General features: G+C 38.5%; 1 protein-coding gene across 1 annotated transcript in view; it reads right to left on the bottom strand.

Moving 5' to 3' along the window:
• LOC112556955 (low-density lipoprotein receptor-related protein 4-like) overlaps window positions 1-21,977 on the bottom strand; it is a 209,862-nt gene that overhangs the window by 142,380 nt on the left and 45,505 nt on the right. The gene's annotated exons all lie outside the window — the stretch shown is intronic.

The following is a 21,977-nucleotide window of genomic DNA, read 5'->3' as shown; positions in this document are numbered from 1 at the left end:
ATTTTTAGGCTACGTCTGCTCAAGAAACCTCATCAAACGTTCGATAAGAGGACTTCAGATGTGCCTAGGTATTTTAAATTATTTATTATTTTAATTAGTTGTATAGCTGGAGCCAGTAAAATGTACAATGTAAGTGAATGTTAGGAACGGGGGTTGTCACCCCTGTCTGCTGGGCGGCAGAGATTATCACCCTTAGCTGTAGGCTGTTGGAATGCAAGAGAATGAATAGGTTTTAAGAAATGACAATTCTTTATTTACGAGAGGTAAAATAAGCTAGAAAGTGATTTTTTCCATATAGCCCTCGCCCTTTACAGTGAAGAAAATTAACTTCATGTGTTTTACCGTGTGCGGACGTTTCGCCGCATTATGTCAGAGAGAGAGAGAGAGACAGACAGAGAGAAACAGACAGAGACCGAGAGAGACAGAGAGAGACAGAGACAGAGAGAGAGACAAGAGAAGAGACAGAGAGACAGAGACAGAGAGACAGAGAGAACAGAAGACAGAGACAGAGAGAGACAGAGAGAGACAGAAACAGAGAGACAGAGACAGAGAGACAGAGACAGAGAGAGACACAGAGAGAGACAGAGAGAGACACAGAGAGAGACAGAGACAGAGAGACAGAGACAGAGAGACAGAGATAGAGACAGAGAGAGAGAGCTTACTTACTTCTCAAAGAATGAAAGTAACTACTAGATTACACAATAATTCTTTATTTCAAACAAATTTTACACACAGACTTCACAGACAGTTCACTGTGATTGTCACAGATTATGCGCAACAGCTTTGAGAAAAAACATTGATACAATGGCGAGAGAAATGTGTGAGCTAACGGTTCACATGAGAGGATAGTTGAGAGAGAGTTCACTGATACATTGATACAATGGCGAGAGAAATGTGTGAGCTAAGGGGCGTCACACACTTGACTTCGGCTAAAGGTCCCGCGTGAAATGCCGAAATGAAGTGCCCCGCGCCGAAACGTCCGGCGGCGAAACGTCCGTGTACCGTGTTTTACAACGTTGGAACCTGATGCTTTGTCCAGGAATAAAAGTGGTAATTTATTCACGAGATTGACTCTCCTTATGCTTTGTTTTTTTGCTTTTCTACAGTTTTCCAATTATCAATTACTACTGTGTTTGTGTAAAACAGTGTACATTACATTGTCAATCTTCACTAACTACTGAAATGTCTCCGTTTGCTTACATTATTACCTCAGTGTGTACAACAGGGCAGATAAAATCTTTTATTGAACCGGGTTGAAAAGGAACTTTTAAATGTTTTTAAGTATATGAATGCATGTTTTATATTTCAAACGTAGACTTGATTACTATGGTAGGTTTCTCGCCGTCTTGACTAAGAAAGATTGCCCTCTAAATATTGTCATGTAACCATTTTTCGAGAAGAGATAATAATGACACCTATCTCTGCCATATTTTGCTGTCAGTAGCTAAGTTTTATTTTATTCCCGTGTATGATGGGCTCACCAGGTCCCTAGGATATGTCGCTTAGACTATTTCCTTGATGATAAATGATGTATCGTTTCCATACTTTCTTGAACATAGGGCGTGAAAATAGGTGAGGGCATCCTTGTTCAGGATTAAAATGGCTCAAACAAAAATATAATAAAAATACAAATAAAATGTAACTCAAGAAGAAATTATAACACTGTCTTAGACATAACATTATTTTACCAGAATTTCAGTCACAAAGATTTGTTATGACCGTGTGTCAAGTTGTACAATATTCTATTCTAAATACTGCTGAGACATCCCCTTCAACATCTTTACGCAGGTAAGACCAGGTAGGCTACAGTTGATGTCTTCACAAGCTCCATGTGTGATCAATGCACAGACTTAAATGTTGTTTGTGTTTACAAAAAAGTGATACGTTGGCAGTTTTCTTTGCAGTCTCAGTTGTCAGCGCTAGTAAACAATAATCGTAAAGTATTGAAGCTGAACAGATTGTGAGAATGCCACAATTATTTTAATTGTATATCATTGGGTCAACGCCAGTGCAGGATGCTATTGCCTGTACAGTCAGCAAGTACCCCTTACCCCTTCTTGGTTAAAACCGTAATGTCAGTAAGATTTATAGTTACTTATTTCTAACTTAACTAAAGTTAAAAAAAACAATAATAAACGTGGTCAATGTATTTAATAAAATAAAAATTGTGGTGTCTTGGGTGCAATATTCACACAGCTACAGGAGCTTGGCTTTGAGGTTTTCGTCCCAGTGATGCCCCCTGTTACCAATAAACACAAATATTGTCTCTTGAATGATACTCGTACTAAAGTAGAATGAAAAGGGTCTCTGACAACAATTGAAAAGGACTCCAAACTCTGATATGACTGCAGTTGCCATCCACACACACAGTAGCTCAGTTTTCAGTTCTCTGTGGAAGTGATGTCCCATGTTACCAGCAAACACTGGAGTTGTCTCCTGTGGTCTTATGTTGATCTTGTCAATTATCAGTCTGCTTGATTTTCCAGGCTGTAACACACGAAGATGTTACATTTTATTAGTTGAATAAAAGGTCTGATCATAACAATACAAGACATTTGTATTATATATTTTCGCTTACAACACATACAGAATTTGTCTTTGTTTGGAGTTTACCAGCTAAAAACTAAACAGACAGTCGCATCTCACACACCGATCCAGTTACTACACTCGTTTAAAATCCCTCTAATGGTTATCAGTGGCAACAATTTTTGCCGAGATTAAAGACAGTTTTATGGGTGGATGCATGCGAGACCTTGTAACTGGCTGCTGTGTGTGTGGCGGCGTTCGTCCTGTAAACAAATATCACAATAACTATCACTTTCACTGGCGAGACACAAGCTTACTGACATCATTGTGTGCAGATTGAGGTCTATAATATAGACAACTTGACTGTACATCCACAGGTTAACCTTAGGCAGACAGCTGATAGTGGGGTTGGAACCGCAGACAGTTTAGGGCCATTAAGCCGCGGTCCAGTCATTCGTGAATTCGCTTAAGCCGTGCAAAATTCTTTGATCTCAGTTTGTTGACACTATGGATCGTACTTACGTGTGGACGATTCTGACCTTTGTCATGGTACAGTGATCTTGTATCATGTATGTTGTAGATGGCAGTGGAAAAATACTCACCTCTCCTTTAGCTAAGAGTAAAATTCCAAGCTTTTAATGCTGTTTCAAAAAAAAAAAAAAAAAAAGCAGATTCTACATTTTGAATAACTGAAGACGTTAAAAACGTTCCTAAGGCCAAGTAAATCAACTTGAATCATTTTATCTCTTGTCTTCAGAAAAAAATAATCAAGACAGAAAAATAGCAAAAACAGCTTAAAAAAAGCGATCACACTGCCTAAGATTTTTAATCAATTACACATTACAGCAAATTATGAATTATGAAAACCTTCAAGTCTTGTGTATGCTACATGTGATGAAAGTCTTGCAAACAATGAGAATAATTTATTTTCTCACCTTTGTAACGGTGAATAAAAGTCTGTGTACTCAGAAGATATGAGAATGTTCGAGTTCTTCACTCTTCCAAAGAAGAATGGTCACTGTGGTAGAACAAATAATCAAAACCTTTTCTTTGTTTCCTCGAGAGTTGCTATAGCGACAGCGACACTGTGTGACGGTGTATAACCTTTGCCCTGTGGCCGCAGGAAATGACCGACGATGTCCGAGTGATTTCTTCTCACAGCTGTCACCTTAGGACACACATGTGTGCTTCGGTGGACAGAAAACTGTGAGCTTACAGATAATTCATGACATGAGTCGTACTTGTGCCATGTGACTGTTATGTTTGTCATGTTTAAAGTGCATTCAAACTAAGGAATGCTTTAAACTGCTTCATTGTTTTGGTGCAGTTGATTATTTTCATGTTATTATATTTCCTTTTTTTAATTTTTTTGTTTGATAAAAACGATGAGAATTGCGATTGCCAGCAGTTACTACCAAGGCTACGATGACGCCGACCAAAATGATGTTTAAAGTCTCAGCGCCATCAGAGTCTGTTTCCCAAAATGTAATAAAAGTAATAACAACTATTTTCTAAAGCTTGTTTTGATATATTTCCTCTTGAGTTATAAAATATAGATCCAAATTTCGATGTATTGAGCTCACCTGTATGTAACCCCACCCACTCCATGTTTTAAGCAGTCTCTACATTTTTCAAGAAATTCAAGTTGAAAGCTGCATCGTGGGTATTTCGTCTCGCTTTCAGCATGATGGGTGTGTGCTTCAGCTACTGATCTGAATGCTTCAACTGTATGTGTCTTTGATTTTTAAAATGTGAGCAAATAAAACTGTCTCAAAATAAAGTTAACACTTTAACATGAAGCTCATTGAAAAATTAATGGGAATCTGAAAATCCGCTAACAAGCCGCAGGATTGAAAGCTTGAGACAAAGGTCGGGGCTTATGGTCCGAAATTTTACAGTACATACATGTTTTATAACAAATCATTTGATAAAGCACTATGTGCTCTGAAAAACGACATTAAATTATGAGCCAAGGTATGATATCAAAATAACAGTCATAAGTGTCATTACATAAGTGAAATAAATTATCTTTAAAAGTGCTTTTTATTTTATTTGAGAGGTTGGACCTCAACACAAAGTATTGAGAAAAAAAGCAAAGCTTTTGTTACTACCTGGACTTTCACTTATTGTGTGATCGCTTGTTGGCGATGGTGAGGTAGATGCTGAAAATAGAAATAAGGGGTATAGGTAGTTGGATCTTAGGATATGAAATGTTCACATTAAAGAGCAAAATCATCTGTTGGTTATGAGATACAAGCAAGAAGGACAAGCTTCACAGACACACAGTCACAGTCACACAGTCACGCAGACACTCAAACGAACTAAGCTAGCGACTAAACCAATCGCTCCTGAGTGAACAAATACGCGAACCCTCGTGAGTAGAATATAAAATACAGGGTTATTAATTAGCTAGAAATTTAGAGAGAAAACAGGAAAGAAAAGAAAAAAGACTCCGAAAAGATAGCATAAACAGAGGAACAAGCAAACCCACCCACTAATCACAACAAACTGACGAAAACCTGCACAAGGCTCAGCGCACTTCACTTTTGACCTCAAAACGAAAATGACTTCTTACGTCACGAGGTCAAACATTGTACATCGGAAGCAAATTCAACTTTTCAGACCATTGATAAGTCCAGTTCATCAGGTATTAACACCAAGCACGTGTTGTAAAGTTTCGCTATTTCGTATCTTGCTGTACAGGTGTGTGTCACTGTACCTGTCAATAATTATGCGCCTGTCAGTACAGAATGTTTACTCACCTTTATCTGTTCTTTCCTCGTCATACACCCGGACATCGTTTACTCTTCCATTAACTTGTACTGTCGCAGTCATTGTTCCATCCTTGCCAATGCGATAGATATGTGTGTTTTTGCCAGATTTCTGTATAAACACAATACCAAATGAGTACAACTTTCTTTAGTTATATCATGTCTATTTTACTTTGTTGTATTTGTTGGTTTACTAAAAGACCGAGCCGGCGCTAGGGGGGATGCGGGCTTTGGATAAATAGAATTGGGGGGCCTTTGGAAGCGGACACAACATAAGCAGCAGGCAACAACACATTACCGCCTGCCTCATCGCCATGGTGCACGGTGTTAGTGCGGGGCCCCCATCAGGCGTGGGGCCTTAGGCGATGGTTGCTGTTTGCCCCCCTTATCCCCCTTTAAGTGCCGCCTATGTAAAGGATCACGTGGTGAAAGATGGCGGTAGTGAGGGGAAACAGATAAATACAAAATATAGTACAAAGCATCGTATGAACATCACTACACATTTCGTTTGTTTTATAACTATAGTTATAACAATGATGCATGGGAAAGTAAACTGCAAGCAACCGAGTTTTTATAATAGGAGCAGAACATTAAATAGTTTTAATGCGTACTTTTCTTAAATAGTAGCCCTACTGGTAAGCAAATGTGTTTAATCTATCATAACTATTACTTTAGAAGTTATTGTTAATAATATTTAAAGATAAAATTTTCTGTAAGAGTTGTTTGATTGGTCATTAATGCGCCAACATATTTAAAAAAATCTCAGTGAACTTCAAAACGTTTGCTTTTTGGCGTACATGACTGGACTGGTCATCTTTTACAGTGTACCTGACCTTCTCACTGTCGATTACTAGAGACAAGAGTGGCTGGTCCTGTGAGATGCTAGATGAAAAAGTACAACAAAATTTTCTTACTGGCTTAAGTCCTATTCTTCTCATACCTTTTATTCTTTTCTTTAAACTTTCTATTTTTTCCTAAGCTGGACCTTTAATTTTATATACTTCAAATGATTACAATCAAACATTTTATCTGAAACATAAAAATTACCATAGGAGTCATGTGGGTTTGTAAACGAAAAAACAACAACACATCAACTCCTCAATATTTTTATTTATATATACCTTCTCAACCGATCCCGACACCCTCTCTACACTATCACACATTTTTCTTCTCGCACACCTCTTGAGTCACAGTTTATATAGTTTGATTTCTTAGAAACCCGGATAATCCAACATCTGATGAGGAATGTGGGTCGGCTAATTTAATTTTACAGTCAAAATGTTCGCCATGCATCTATATCTGTTTCCCACATGGTGTAGGCCGGTGCTTTTTTCGTTGCGTCGGTGCTGAGCAGGACTGTTTGACTTTGGTTTCTTATGTTACTTTCAGGTTATCCGTCGTCTGATGGTCTTTTGCCTAACGGCTTTTTCAAAAGATCTTGAAGATCAACCAATCAGTCCTTTGCGTCAACCTTTTCATACAGTTTTCCTCTGCTTTGCGATTGCATCGGTATCAGTAGTCGTCCGGCGATTTCAGCTCCGTTGGCTTGAGTTTCTGTTTTTCCTACTGATGACACACTAGCTTTGCTAACTGTAGATGTGAATTCAGGGCCGTTTAGAGGCTGCACGTGCCCCGGGCAGAGACTTGCTAAAACAGGAGCTGGTCAAGTTCATAGATTCAGTGGCAAGTGGCGAAAGACAGACAAAAGTTATGTCAGACAAATCAGTAACAAAGCATTGTGCTTGTTCCTAATCTCAGCTGTCTGATTGTCCACCAGCAAGTATCCCTTACAACATCACCTCTCAACCATTGGCAGAACACAAGTTGAAGATCACTTTGATCAAGGAGTCATCGTCATCAGAAGTGGTCATCGTGCAGTTTGACAGTGTGGCCTGTGTCTATCAGCTATATACAGGAATAGACAAAAGTCTCAAAGATACAAACCACAGTGTATGAAGCCCAGCTCTTGCCAACAAGTTTGCAGATGGCTGTTGAACTGATGGATGTAGAAAACTTACATCAGTTGTTGTCTTATGTACAGAAAGAAGTCGTATTAGCCAAACAGCTGCAACATTACACTGCTCTCCCACATTACTCTAGTTTCTTCTATCGCCATAAGCTGTGGACAGTCATGTCTCGAACTTTGACCCTGTCTGTAAGTGTGAGGAAATCGCTATACAAACCAACATGTTACATTTTGCGGCCTTTCTATGTGAGGGTAGAATCCCTTGTCTCTGTGTTATGAACTACGCTTTACTTATCACAACACACCCAAGAATACAACTATCGGTTAGAAGAGTTTCTTCGTTCATCAGTGAGTAGCGATGATAACGCCGCCTGTAAGTACAATCTCAATATTCTCTGAAACACGGATGAGAGTCGGATGACAGCTCAAGTAGTTCCCCCTGCTTAAGAAGGTCCCGTGAAAACTGCACCTGGGGTAGAGCCTATCTAATGTTTCGGTGCAGTCCCTTTGTGACTGGGGTAGAACCTCTGTGAGTCCCTTTTTGACTGGGGTAGAACCTCTGTAATACCTCAGTTTAGTCCCTCTGTCGACTAAAACGTAGATGGAAGAATGATTTGACTTTCTTTTGGGAGCGTGTCTGGGCTCGTTGTTTCTAAGTTCTTCTCCCCAGTTCCTGCTCATTTTACTCGAATTTGTCCTCGGTCATAATATACTTTACACATTCACACAGGATTCAAATACATCTTTCACTTACAAATTCCATTACTAGCGCAGTATTAGTTCAATTCAGTGCATTTAAAACAGCTCAAACTAACAAAATATAATGAGAATATCAATAGGGAATTTTCAAAGGTTTATCTTGTCTGGACAAGGAATTACACGTTACACGTGTATAACCTGTCATGGGTGACAACCCTGTCCCTGACATTCAGACATTTTGAGTCTACATTGAACTTTGTCTCTGTCTCTCTCTCTTTCTTTTTCTTTAACATCACAATTCCAAAAGCTCGAATTTCGCTACCACACAACAAAAAGGGCTAAGTATGGCTATTACATAATGAATTTTCAAAACCTTGACAAATGTAAAAGCAATTTAAATGATTTTCACTGTTGCTACCTGAAAATGTTGTTTTAAGGCTTTTTCTCTATCCTGTTCCTCCTGTCCTCATGTTACAAACAACATTGTTTCCAGCTGTAAGAGAAAGAAATCTCAGTGCTTACTTGTTAGGTCCCCAGTCAGCGACAAACAACTCAGTGTGGTAGATATCCAGGCCCATAAAATACGAGTCCTTATGTCTAAAATAAACTTCAGTACTTCTGCCGTCCAGATCCCTCCATCCTATCAGCTGTGTACCATCATCTGCCCAGTAAAGTCTCCTCCCTTCACATTCACATCCATTGATCCACCCGTTCACACACCCATGCTGTTGTTAATACATTCTGCAGATACATACCAACGCACATCATCTATTAAATCAGGTATGGTTAGACACGAGTATGTACACCTTCGGATGAATTTTAGCAAAGTAAATAAAATTGAGATACGAAAAAGTAACAACAAATCCTCACATACACAGGTTAAGAGAATAAAGTGAACTTTCTAACAACAAATCAAAGTTTTCAAATGAGAAAAGCAGAACGAAATAACTAATGATACAAAAAGACAAGTAAGAATAATCTCCAAAACTTGACATTAAAAATAAATAAAAGGGGCAAAAAATAACTCAACATCTTACCTACTGTGTCCAAAGCAAGACCAGTTGGACTTTTAAGATTCACGAATGCGGAAACAAATATCTCACGGTGCGAGCCGTCATAGTTACACCTCTCTATTTTACCCCAGTCACTCCAGTACATCACACTGTGGTTTGTACAAATAATTGGAGAGCGATTTTAAAACAGGTTTTAACAGTTCATTTCTTTGAACTATTACTCAATGTCTTTAAAGTATTTTGTTCTTTCTGGTTTAACTTTTTAATTCTCTTCTTTAAAACAATTTTTGTTGCTTCTTTCTTATCGTATCCAAAGTCTCGAGTGTATCATCATTAGCATGTAAATCGCACAGCTGTATACGTTTTAAGAATAAAGTCTTTAACATAAATTGTTATTTTATTTGTCAGCAATATAAAAGTTTTAAAAATATGGAGCTCAATGTGTTTATCGTCATTTACAAGTCTTATTATAATCACCGATTGTGTTTGTCCAGCTCGATGTCTATAGGCTGACCAATGTCTGAATCGACGACAATCTGATGACTGTTGGTGTCCAGTGATATCATTCCGATGACCTTGTTGCCGTCGTCGGCGTAGAATAGTAGCCTCGACATAGAGTCCACAGAAAGGCCCCATAGAAGACCTCCTTAAAGACAGTTAACAAATAAATATTTATGATTATATTACACTAGGTCAAATAACTTCAGAGTTATCAAGTTTCGGTCACTGAACCAATAACACACATTAATAAAACCCAATAGAAATTAAACAGTTTCTTTCGTTTCTTTAAAATTCAACAAGATCTTCAGAAGCTACTAAGTCATGGCCTCTCACAAGTTAGTAACAAGTTTAAACTTTATCCGGACTTTTATTTCTACATGTGTGTAACCATTAATATACTTTTTCATCAGACTAAACATTGCAACGATCACCGATGTTGTATATATTTTTCTTTGAAATACAATTTTATAATTTACCTTGGATTTACAACAAAGTGCGATTTCATAATGGAGTTAAATAAAGTAAAAATAATTTCTTCTGTTAACTTTAGTTATAAATTTAGTGTTTCATCCTAGCCTATTTATTATTTATGATTTATTTTTAAATACTTTTAATTCTTGCGTATCGTGGTATACTATTCGAAGGTACAACCCCGGGTTGAATGTGATAATTTCTTTGTAATTATGTAGCTATACTGTTTATAGAACTGGTAACTCATTTCCATTGTGATAATGTCCTTCTCCTACATAGCTACATAATGTGAATTACATAAGCTACAGACAGACTTCATTATTTTCCTGTCACTTTCCCAACGACTATTGTTTACTTTGCAGTTATTTTGCTGACTACACAAGCGTAAGATGACAGTAAAATAAAGCCATAGGACTTCTGACAGATGGCGGGGATGTTTTAATGAAGACATTTCACTGATCGTCCAAACACAGCGAACATACTTCGTTACAGTAAAGCATATCCACACTGATTTAAAGACACCAGATGGATCTTTATCATATATGTCTCCTATCCACCTGGATTGAATGTGACTTGTCTTAATCTCTTTTTGTTTTCGCTTGTAGATTTTTGTCATGCTTGAGTGTCCTGTTGATTACTGCTTCTATTATCGCACCCGCTCTCTGTTAGTGTTTATATATTTTTGTTAGTTGTACTTAACCAATCAATAGGTGTGTGTATGTGAATAATAGGTACTATTTATAAAGATAGGAATATGTGTGAGCATGTATCTATATAGTTTTCATACCTCAAGTTCCTTAGAGTGTGACAGAATAAAGAATTATGAATCTTGTTTGCTGCTATATGTTGCGAGCTAATATTCCCTAGAGCTGCATTATAAATTTTTTATTCGTTTGTATTTGCCTTTTTGCATTTTACGCCTTCACTTTGGAAGAAACAAATAAGCTATACAAAATTACTTTATACTGATTACTATTAAATGCTCTTAACAATTATGTAATTAATATAGAATATATGACCACAGTGTTTGTAAGCTACTTTACCTTGACTAATACTGCGAACCAGCCGAGCATCGCTGCCATCAAGGTTAGCGGATTGAATGGTCTTGTCCAGTGCATTTGACCAATAGACACGACCGTCTACTGGATCGTAGTCAATACCAAATGGCAGCTGTAGACCATCAGGACGGATTGTAACATTACTTCCCGTGTCGATGTCTATGCGACGGATGCCGTTATAAAAGTCAGTGACAAGGAGAAACTTGTGTGGAATGATTGCTGTGGACAAGAGGAAAACGTTTCACATTTAGGTGAAGAGTTCACAGTCAAAGAATGTTATCTCAGATACTGTCTCACATGAACTTTTTTTCGGTTATTAAAAAAAAAGTATACGAAAATAATATAAACACAAGAAAAAAAAACTTGTTGAACAGAGAGATCGGAAGAAAAAAATAGACAAAAAGGGGAAAAAAATAGAACAAACGAAGTAAAGAAAAGAACTATATCAGTTAAGTGTTATGCTGGCTTTCCCAATTTCGTGTTGTGTTCAGTGACAGTATTCCATACAAAGAACCTTTGCACTTGAGAAGGAGAAAGTATTTACAGCCCAAATAATTTGAAGCGAAGTCAAAAAACCTCACAGTATTCTGGTGTAAGCTTAGGTTTTCTGAAGCTAATAAAGCCTGTATTTTAGAAGTTAACATTTTGAAGAGAGAGTGAAAGGAAGTACAGAGAGAAACGAAAAAAAGATGAGTTTACTCAGCACCTTGACTGAAGAGGTTAACGATGGTCGCCTACTGATATCGAAATCTTGCGATCAGCTTTTCTTTTCCCATGATGTGAACTAGGTGAACTGCAAGATTTTAATGAGTTTCATGCCCTACAACCTGTTATTGCATCTGCATTGTATTCTCCTTCTTCTATCAGCATCTCCTCGTGGATGTAATCAGTTGTCTGTTCAGAGCAAAGTCTGCTAACCAAATTGAACAAAACCAATCTCTCTGCAGGCGACATTTCATATTTTTTACTATGATGTCGATATTTTATTTATTTCTAAAGCCTCGCGATGACACAACTGCAAAGACTTTGCTCAGCTATGGTTCATGTCCTTCGATCGATGATCTCTAAGATGGTGACTTTGTTATCTACAAAGACATTCTTCACATCACCTCTTCTCTCTAAGGAGCTACAGTGCAGTGGATAAAGTATATTATGATTCGACTAATAACTGTGTAAATGATGATTTGTTTGATATAATGGACATATCACCATGTGATTCTATTATTTATTGCATTCATACGTTTGCAGTTTGATCTGTTTTCTGCGTGAAAACAAATAAGAAGAGAACAATGAATGGCAAAACCGATAATTTTTAAAATAAACAAACAAGGGAAAATCATCTGAAATGTAGTATTTCTGTGTGTCTTTATGTCAGTGACAAATACCAGATAATTATACAATGGAAAACGAAACTATAAAAGCAAAAGGACATAATCGTAGCAATTTAGAAATTGCTGTTTACCTGATGAGTAAGTTGCATTGAAGCCAGTGCCTGACTGTGAGCCAGACTGGAATCTGATCCACATGGTGTTAGACGTGGACCTCACTCTGTCCGGAACTCTCGTGTTACAGAAGATACCCATAGACGGTGAGTGTCTGGAACTTCCATCCCGGATCTTAGGATGTGAGCATTAATTTATTGAATATGAAAAATATTCACAATTATGATTGCTAATGGTCATGTACATTTCACTTTTTTGTCATGTCAGAAAATATCTCACACACCCTAGTCACCTTGAGTTTTCTACAAGTACGTAGTTGTACAACACATAACATACTAAATATATAAATTATGTAGAACATCAAAACTATATTAATCTTGAATTTTTGGGTAAATTGTGTCTTGTAGTGATTGTTGTTGCTGCCTGTCAGTAAAGTGAAGGCTTCTCGTAAACGTGGGTGGATTGTCTGGAAGTGATGTGCAAAAGATCATTTTTCTGGAGGCCAGTATTATGAAAGGACGATGCTAAACTATTTATCAAGGAGAACTGGATCAAGACCTGATTCCGGACCATCGAGGAGAAAATGATACAGGGTGTTGTTTCTAAATGACTTTAACGCAGTAATGTTAATAAGCTGGGGAGATTGAAGAGAGACCGACTAATAATAAACTAATAAATTAATCCTTCAAACACTGCATGACTTTTTCTTTATATTGAGAAAAGCTACAACGAAGATTCAAGAAGAAGTATAGTTCTCAAGTATCTAGCAATGAACCTATAGTTACACCAGTATGCATTATATACCGTGATATCAAATAAAATCATGCCTATAGGGAACAGCAGGGCGGGTAATTTTCATGTTCCCGAGTTCTGGTTTATTATGTGACAGATTTTTGCCATTGTTTGTATCATGGCTACAAATTCTTCTCTCTGGGCTTATAGCCAAATAAAGTAAAAAGCGATTTTTTTGGATCATCGCTTTATGAGTAATTATTTAGCTATCTACTTTGACATATATAATAAAAAAAAAACCTTTCACGTGTTGCTGTTTTCATGTCATAGTAAGGAGCTGTTAAACAAATCCAATGAGATATTCTGAACATTGCATGCAAGAAGAAACAGAGGAGACAATGAGGGAGACTGTGGGGAAAGATGTGACGATAATAGAGAGATAAACTAAGAGATACATTTCCTGGGCACAATCTTTAACAATTTTCCTAAGCAATATGTCTTGAACCGATTGTAATGGCCAATGATACTAAGGAATATAAACAATATCAACATACCGTTAAGAATACAAAAAAATAATGTTTGTTCTCTTTGTTTCAGTTTTTAACACCAGACACATTGCAGAAAAAAACATTAAAATAGTAGCTGCTGTTCTACATCATGTTTCTCAACATCGTTTTGATTTTTAATTTTGAGCTTGTATTTATCTGTGATCGCTATCCATTTCTCGCTGTCACATAGCAATCCAATGTTCACTGGTCTTTTTCACCTCCTTTACTTCTTTATTGCTCAACTGCATTTTATTTTGCTTTTGCCTTTGAATATTAAAGTATAAAAAGTAAAAATTATACTAACTCTCAAATAAAGTATTATGTTGCAGTATATGCAGAGCTTCCAAACAAGTGTCACAATAATATATTCTGTTTTTCTAAAATGACGGAAAACACGTCCTGAAGGAACAGGAAAGAAACAATTACAAACCTGTAAATGATCCAACTCGCAGTCATCGGTTGCAGCCTCAATTTCAAATGTAACAAATGTCAAGGTAATGCGATGGCCCTGTGTTGTGTTGATGATGTAGGTACAGTCTTTATTAGGCGGGTACTGACTGGGGTACAGCGGGGACGAGATGGAGCCACTGGGTGAGGTGTACACACCATCACAGGCTACAATGTAAACAAAGCTCTTGGAACAACAAAGGTCTAGACTGAAATATAAGACTTCATCATAATCATCATTTAGCCTCATAACATGAGTTTTAGCTTATGTGGCTACGTGGATGTTGAAAGGATCGGGACGAGTAGGTTCTTGTTGATTTTTACCCGAACTATTCCTACCCTTCCCTGCGACCCACTCTTGATCTTACCTCGTGTTTTCTGTACGTGGTGCTGAATCAAGAGTGTAAACAAACACACAAGAAGCTGCATAGTCATCGTGATCACTGAAATAAGAGGCGGAGATGAAAAACATTAGACCAATAAATAAATTTTAAATACACGTAGTTTCATTTAAAATGTAAAATATTAAAACAGATTGCAAAATAAAAACTATACTACTCCGCCTAGTGACTTCTTAGAAAGCAAATGAACTGCGTGTTTATTATATAAAGTATTATTAAGAGGACTAGGTAGTTTTGTTTACACTATTACAAACTGGTAAAAAAATTTATGACAAAGCGGGTACCGAAGTCAGGGCCGCCGAGAGCCAGCACGGGCCCCGGGACAGACGACCTCTCCGGGCCCCTTGTACTTGTAATCGTAAATTATTTTCCCAGTATATAATGTTAAAAAAAAATCCACTGACCAAGACCGGGCCCCCTTGACAGCCGCGGGCCCGGGTACACCAGACCCCCCTGTCCCCCCTCTCGTCAGGCCTGACCGAAGTATCTGTGCGTGATCTGATTCTGACATCTTCAACCTGGTTTTTCTTTTCTTGTTTCAATAATAATTTGATATTTTGAACATCCATGTTGTCGGTTGTGTTTACACACGCGGGTGGAAGGGATAACCTGTAAATACGCTTGTTGACGAGTAAGTGTGAGAGGGAAACAGTGGGGTGAAGTGAGCCAGATGTCTACTATTTCCCTTTCGGACTTGTTAGGTCCACCCTTGTCCCCGCACATTAATCCAAAGGTGAGGTTGTATTGTAAAAGAATATCAACAACGCAGTCTTTCATGCGCCTTTTTTTCTTACATAATGAATTCAAAATAAATACCTTGGCTTCTTCAGTAAATCTTCCTGAAAACTGCATTTGGTCTTATTTCTGCTCCCTATTAATATCAGAATTATGTTTTACTATTTTGTTTAAGAATTTATTTAAAAGAGAGGTAACTGGTTGTGACAAAAGGTATTACGTTCACTGGGATTAGCTTTCTTGGAAAGTGTAACAATGTTCAAATATTTTCAGAACGCTGAATTGTGGTTCCAATCAAGAAAAAGTTGAAAGAGATGTTTAAACACTTCACCCAACTGCGCAAAACATCGAAGACACGACTGTGAGCGTGTGTTGTACATGTGAGTTGGTCTCTTACATGTTTTAGGGGGAGTGGTTGTGGGGATTTAGTCTATACAGGATTTATGTCAAGCGATCTGAGGTTAGTTTAAGCGGTTTCCAGCTCGTGCATATGATGCTTTACCCTAGAAGATGTTATAAAGTGGTGAAATTGTGTCCTAGGGAAAATAAAATATTATTGATGTAGTGCTCGAAAGATCTGGGCACTTCTTCAGTTCTGAAGATACTAATCCTGGAGTTCTTAATTGTACCTTCGGAAAAACTAATTACACTCACTTTATAACTACGACCCTAGTGGCAGGTAACATATTAATTCCACATTTTTAATGCTACTCAGGTTACATTAAATGGAGCAAAAGTCCGACGACACTGATTTTAAGAAATACATTTTAATTTACATTTGTCCTTGATGATGATGATGATGATGATGATAACAAACTCACCTCCTAATGTAATTTCTCCGATCTGTAGACACCGATTTTGGCTCTGGTTCACTCACAAGAGTCTAGTGAGAATAGTTGAACTGCACTCCTCTCTGTAATCAGTTCTGCTTCTCTGTTTAATAAGTTCACAAGAGACAATGGTTGCCAGTAAATTCTCTTCCTCCTTGCAACAGCTTCCTCATCTTGACTTGAGAAATGAATGCCATTGGTTTGTCATTATGCAATGTTTGTCGTCACGTGACTTCCCCGACGATTAGCTAGTCACACGCACCAGGATGAACACGTGAGCGAGACGAAGCCGCTCGTCCTGTGACTGTTGGCGGGTAGAATTAGTCGGCAATACTTGTAGTGCTTACCTACACCCTAAACCAGTGGTTCTCAACCTGTGGGGGGGGGGGGGGCGAGGGTGGTCCTTTTTTAAAAGTTTCTTATACCGGTATTAGTGAAATTAGTTTACATTGTGTAACCGAGTAGTAAGGGGTCTCAGACTCCAAATCTCTTCTCCCTATTCAAGTACACTGACTCGGCAATGCAGTGACTTCTCACTTCCAAAACTCAAAACACAATCCCCCTCTCAACAATCAAGCCTCCAATCTCCCTCCTCTCGCCTTTTGCCCTCTCTCTTCCCCAATCTCTCATCGCTGACTCCCCTCTCCCTCTCCAGTCACACCTCTCTCTCTTTTTTTTAAACATCTAAAAGGCACGCATTCAGGAAACGTCCATCATTCACACCCTTTCGCCCTCGCACGTGCTCAGTCCTAGTACTCTAGGTCCCTGACAGAAGGCCATGACCAGACAGTGCGGGGTTGGGGCTTAAGAACGACCGATGACTGCTGCTAATGGCTTATTTATCGGACATACAGTGATACCTCGGTTCTCGAACGCCTTGACTTTCGACCAAATCGGTATTCGACCAGGAAATTCGAGAAAATTTTGTCTTGGAATCCGAACAAATATTTGGAACTCGAACATCCGAACGTCCGAGATTAGCCGAGTTGAGCCGAATGGCCCAGCGCGCCTTGCTTGCGTCATCAGTGTGAGTGCAGAGAGAGAGAGAGAGTCAGGTTTTTGTGGAGAGAGTCATGAAATGTGTGCAAAATGGGCAGAAATCGCAAATTTTGTTGAACAACATCACCCTGATAAAGTGGTAGCAAATAGAGCAGTTAACATTTTTAATGACAATGTTATGTCCACTTTCCGCAAAATTTTGCAAAGGAGAAAAAAAACAGCAAACAATTGACAAATTCTTCCGTAAAGAAATCAGACAAGCAACTGCAGAGCAAGATTCTGATTCTCCTCAGCAAAAGATACAGAGAACAGAAACACCCGAAGAGCAGTTACCCTCTGTTTTTATTGAAGAGGACTCCCCTTCAAAACAATAACCATCCCCCTTCCCTCCTCCCTCCACATTCATTCCCTCCTGCCATAAAGTTTGGTACAGGTACAGTAAATGAAACACAATTTACTGTACTGTACAGTACATTTTATTTTATTTTTTTTTTGTTTTTTGTTTTAATAAATACACGTTTATTTCTTATTTCTTGTTGAGACTCATGTTTTTCTACATATTATATACAAATTAGGCCAGTAAATAGGCATTTTCTGGGGCTTGGAACGAATTAATCCAGTTTCCATTATTTCCTATGGGTTTCATTGCTTCGGTTCTCGAACAATTTGGTTCTCGACCGTCCTCCCGGAACGAATTATGTTCGAGAACCGAGGTATCACTGTATTTGAGAAGCTGAACTTTGTGAATACTTCTCTGCAAGGGAAAGACACCACCATATTACAAACAACTGACAAGATGAATGCTTTTGTCCGAAAAATTTCGTTGTGGACGCAAAAGATACGCCAAGAAAATATTTTTGATATGTTTCCGTGCTTGTGTAAGTGCAAGGCTGACGTTAACTTGGATCTTGATCAGGTGAAGAAAGTAATTATTGCCCATCTAAACGGACTGCAAGAAAGGTTTCAGCATCACTTCGCTGAAATTGATGTGACTAAATACGATTGGATTCGTAATCCATTTCTGGCTGATCCTAGCACAATCGGGTTGTCCACGGAAGAAGAAGAGCAGCTCATCGACCTTTCGAGTGACCAATCCCTGAAAATGGTCTTCCAAACAACACCAGTGCCAACATTCTGGATTAGCATCAACTGTGCTTTCTGAGAAAGCAATGAAAGTTCTTCTGCCATTTTCAACTTCGTGTATGTGTGAGCAAGGATTTTCAGCATTGGCAGCACTGAAGTCGAAATACAGAAATCGTGTGGACGCAGAGGCTGAGCTGCGAATAGCAGTGGGTACGAACATCGCACCCAGGTTCACTTCTCTATGCGACAGCAAGCAGACTCAACCTTCTCATTAATCAAAGTGAGTGTCTAATAAAACCAATAAAATAATATTTTTTAGCACCGCAGAATTTGCTTTAGTAAAATTTCATTAACAGTTATACATCTTGCAGATACGAACTTTGTTCTTCCGTTGTTGAATTGCATTGATTTCCTCGACGCGTCGTTCGAGGTTAGCTAAGGCCCCTCCCCCTCCTCCACCGACCTAGCTGGCTAAAGGGGGGGGGAGGGGGGTGGACGTACCGGTGTTCGTCATTGGGGGCGTCACAAGTAAAAGGTTGAGAACCGCTGGGTTAGTGCCTAATGAATCTGAATTTTCCAGCATGATCTAGCCCGATATCAAAATGTCAAGAAAATAATCAAATAAACGTACTACAGGGACCTGCAAACTCTCTGATCATCACCCCACTGAGAACTTGTGATTGTGTAAAGTGGATTATGGTCTTCATAAACATTGGTATAAAGTTCGTAAAATCCATCAAGACTGCTTAAAACTGGTGAATTCAATGACAGAACGCATCAAATTGGTGCTAAAGAATCGAATATGCTAAATTTTAAATATTATGTACTGATCTGAGTGTATGAATATTATTCTTAAAAAAACTTACACAAACTGATTTTATTTTTACTGTTTTCCGGGTTTGTTTCAATGAATTTGCTTGAGTATATGTCTGTGACATTCACAATCGAGAGAAATAATAAAAATAAAAAATACACAGTAAATTAATAATAAAGTACACAGAATAATACGAACACACATACACGAACACAAACAAAATAACTTGCAAACGTTTGGTTATAGAATGGCAGATAGGACGATGAAATATCAGAGAGGATAAACACAGATTTAACAAGATTATAATGTCCTTACCCCAGGGCTAAGCTACAATTAATATTTAAAGACCTCCGTGAATGTTTCTCACTGATAAGTCATCGGCATTCAAATCAGGAGAGACAGTCTTCCTTCTTTTCTCATCTCATCGTCTCTCACTTTCCGTCTCTCAATAACACTTCACACTTTCTTAGTGTCTCCGTCTTGCGCAGAACTCAATCATTGTGTATGTGTAGGTGTGTAAGTGTGAGGTTGGAGGTGGCTTGTTGGCTTAAGGATGGGGGAGTTTGCTACAAGAATGCGAAAGAGACTCCTACTAGTCACATTTATGCGCAAAAATTTATTAAACAAAGTCACCATCCATGGCACAGATGAGCCACACGACTAACACATCTCATACCTCGGTTGTTTATAAAATCTACCCGTTACAGAAACCTGTAAAGCACGATATAAGCATTTGCCCTACAGCAATACCCGTTCCAAGCTGAGTCAACCAATGATGGGTAAAAAATGACAGTTGCTTTATCTCTTACTTAATAAGATCAGCAAATCTCAAAGACAAAAACGAAAAAACAACTGCTGTTAAAAATGCTATCGCCTCCAAAAGCTGTAAAAAAGGCTGGTTGATTGCTTTTTTTTTAATTTGGGGGGAAATGTCATGGATTCACTAGTGGTCTAACATTTTATGGTATTTTCTATTTATTATTTTTTTCTATTCTGTTTTTATGGTATTCGCTATTCGCATTAATCACGATTAGTCATAATAAGTGTGTTTAGAGCAAGTGAGTATTGTTTACCCTAAATTGTAGTCAGACACTCGGAGTTCCGCTCTTCAAACAAGAACAGTGTGCCGCGGTCTCCGTGTCAAGTCTTGTTACTCATCTTGTCGAGGTAAAGATTTTTAAAAACTCTCCTGGTGGTGTTTGTTGTTTGTCGCAACTTTGTGTTCGTAGGTCCAGTGTGTCAGGGTGTGTAAGTATTAGTTGTGCCCAGGCTACTATGGATGCTGCGGGTTCGAACATCGCTCGTCTCCTCCTAACAAACGACCTTTGGAGTTCGTCACTTGAGCGGTCGACTGCACTCGTTGAACCTCGTTTTCTCGTGTTGACTCCCGAAGTACACCTGCCCGAGGAGTTTATCGACGACTGAACAAAAGAAATGACTACAGTAGAGTCAGCGGTCCTATGGCTCACCGACACCACAAACAGACCTGAACAGGTAAGGATCCCACGAAAACAAAAGCTCATGTTGCTCACGACTAATTCTTAATTAAATTTGTATCTTCAATTTTTTACAGCTTTGTTTAGTTACACTCAGCATATTATGATTAGAGGAGGATGTATAACGGACAAAATTAAGTATAAGAGTTTATTTAGCTCTTTACAATACAGAGTTGTTACTCTCCCAAGTATCTGTGGTTTATACACCGAAGAGTTTTATATCTGGTAAGTCAGGAGAGACGAATTCTCAGCGAGTTGACTGTAGACTTGTATGTCAGACTTTTTCTCCGTCCAACGTGTTGCGAGACTCAAACCCTTCCCACAAGAGATGACAAACCGGGTAGATGTTGTGACGTCACCTTAATCCCCGACACGTCACACTGCTGTGCGCATGTCTCACTCCTCCCCCCGTCTGTTGATCCATTTACTGTAGTGAGATTTGTTTGAAGAAACATTTGCAGTATTTGTATTAATCATCAAGAGACTTTCTATAGCCATGAGAATAATGCGAATTTAAGTTAAGAAGGAGATGATGGAGTGTAAGCTGCTTACATTTATCTGATTACAAACTAAGACGAATGCACACTGGAGATCACTGAGTCCTGTGGTCTCTGTGGTAACTCTTTGCTTCTCTGTGTGGAGTCTATGAAAAGCTTACTAATGTAGCTGTAAATATGTATTGTTCCTTTTTTACACCAGCGAGTTTTGTGCTTTACATTTTTATTTGTTTGATCCTCTCCTTTTGATCTTCGAACTGTGACTCGACTTTTTTTTTGTTTTGTTTTCGCTGCCACCTTCATCAAAATTGTTTTGGTCAGGTTTGCCACTGCTGATGTTTTGAATGGCATAGATGATTCCATACTTTAGCGATAGTTTATTCTACTGCGTCTTTTATTATTTAACAGTCTTGACATTCAGGGACATTGACTGTTGTGCTTTGATTCGTTTGCATGAAATTATCACTGAGCTTGGGGTTGTCACTTCTGAGAGTCACTCAGGGCCCCTGTTTGTTTATATGTGTGTGTTCCTGCGTTTTACGCAAAAACATGAACACTGGGCCCGGGAATCCTACGAAGGGCGATAATCACAAGTCGATCATTCAGCTTCACTCCCCTCACTTCCACACACACACACACACACTTCCTGCTGTTTCCCGGAAACAAAACCACATCTCACTTAACGTATGATAATAGTGATTTTTTGAAACATTAAAAAAATGCAAATACATACATAAATACAGTCTTTCAGTATTCGTGGCTTGTATTCAAAACGTGAATCAGGTTCGTGGGCGAGAGCTAACCTCAATCCTCACCACCCACGTCAACATAAGTTACAGGAGAACCACAGTACAACACTCACACATCCATCACAGACTTTACCACGTGGCTCATGAGCCCCAAACCCTGCTGTTCCCCGAACACAAAACTCGACATGTGATGTAGCGT

Source organism: Pomacea canaliculata, linkage group LG2, assembly GCF_003073045.1.
Source record: "Pomacea canaliculata isolate SZHN2017 linkage group LG2, ASM307304v1, whole genome shotgun sequence".
Lineage (NCBI taxonomy): Eukaryota > Metazoa > Mollusca > Gastropoda > Architaenioglossa > Ampullariidae > Pomacea > Pomacea canaliculata.
The sequence above is the reverse complement of the archived record's forward strand: the minus strand, read 5'-3'. Positions and strand labels throughout refer to the sequence as shown.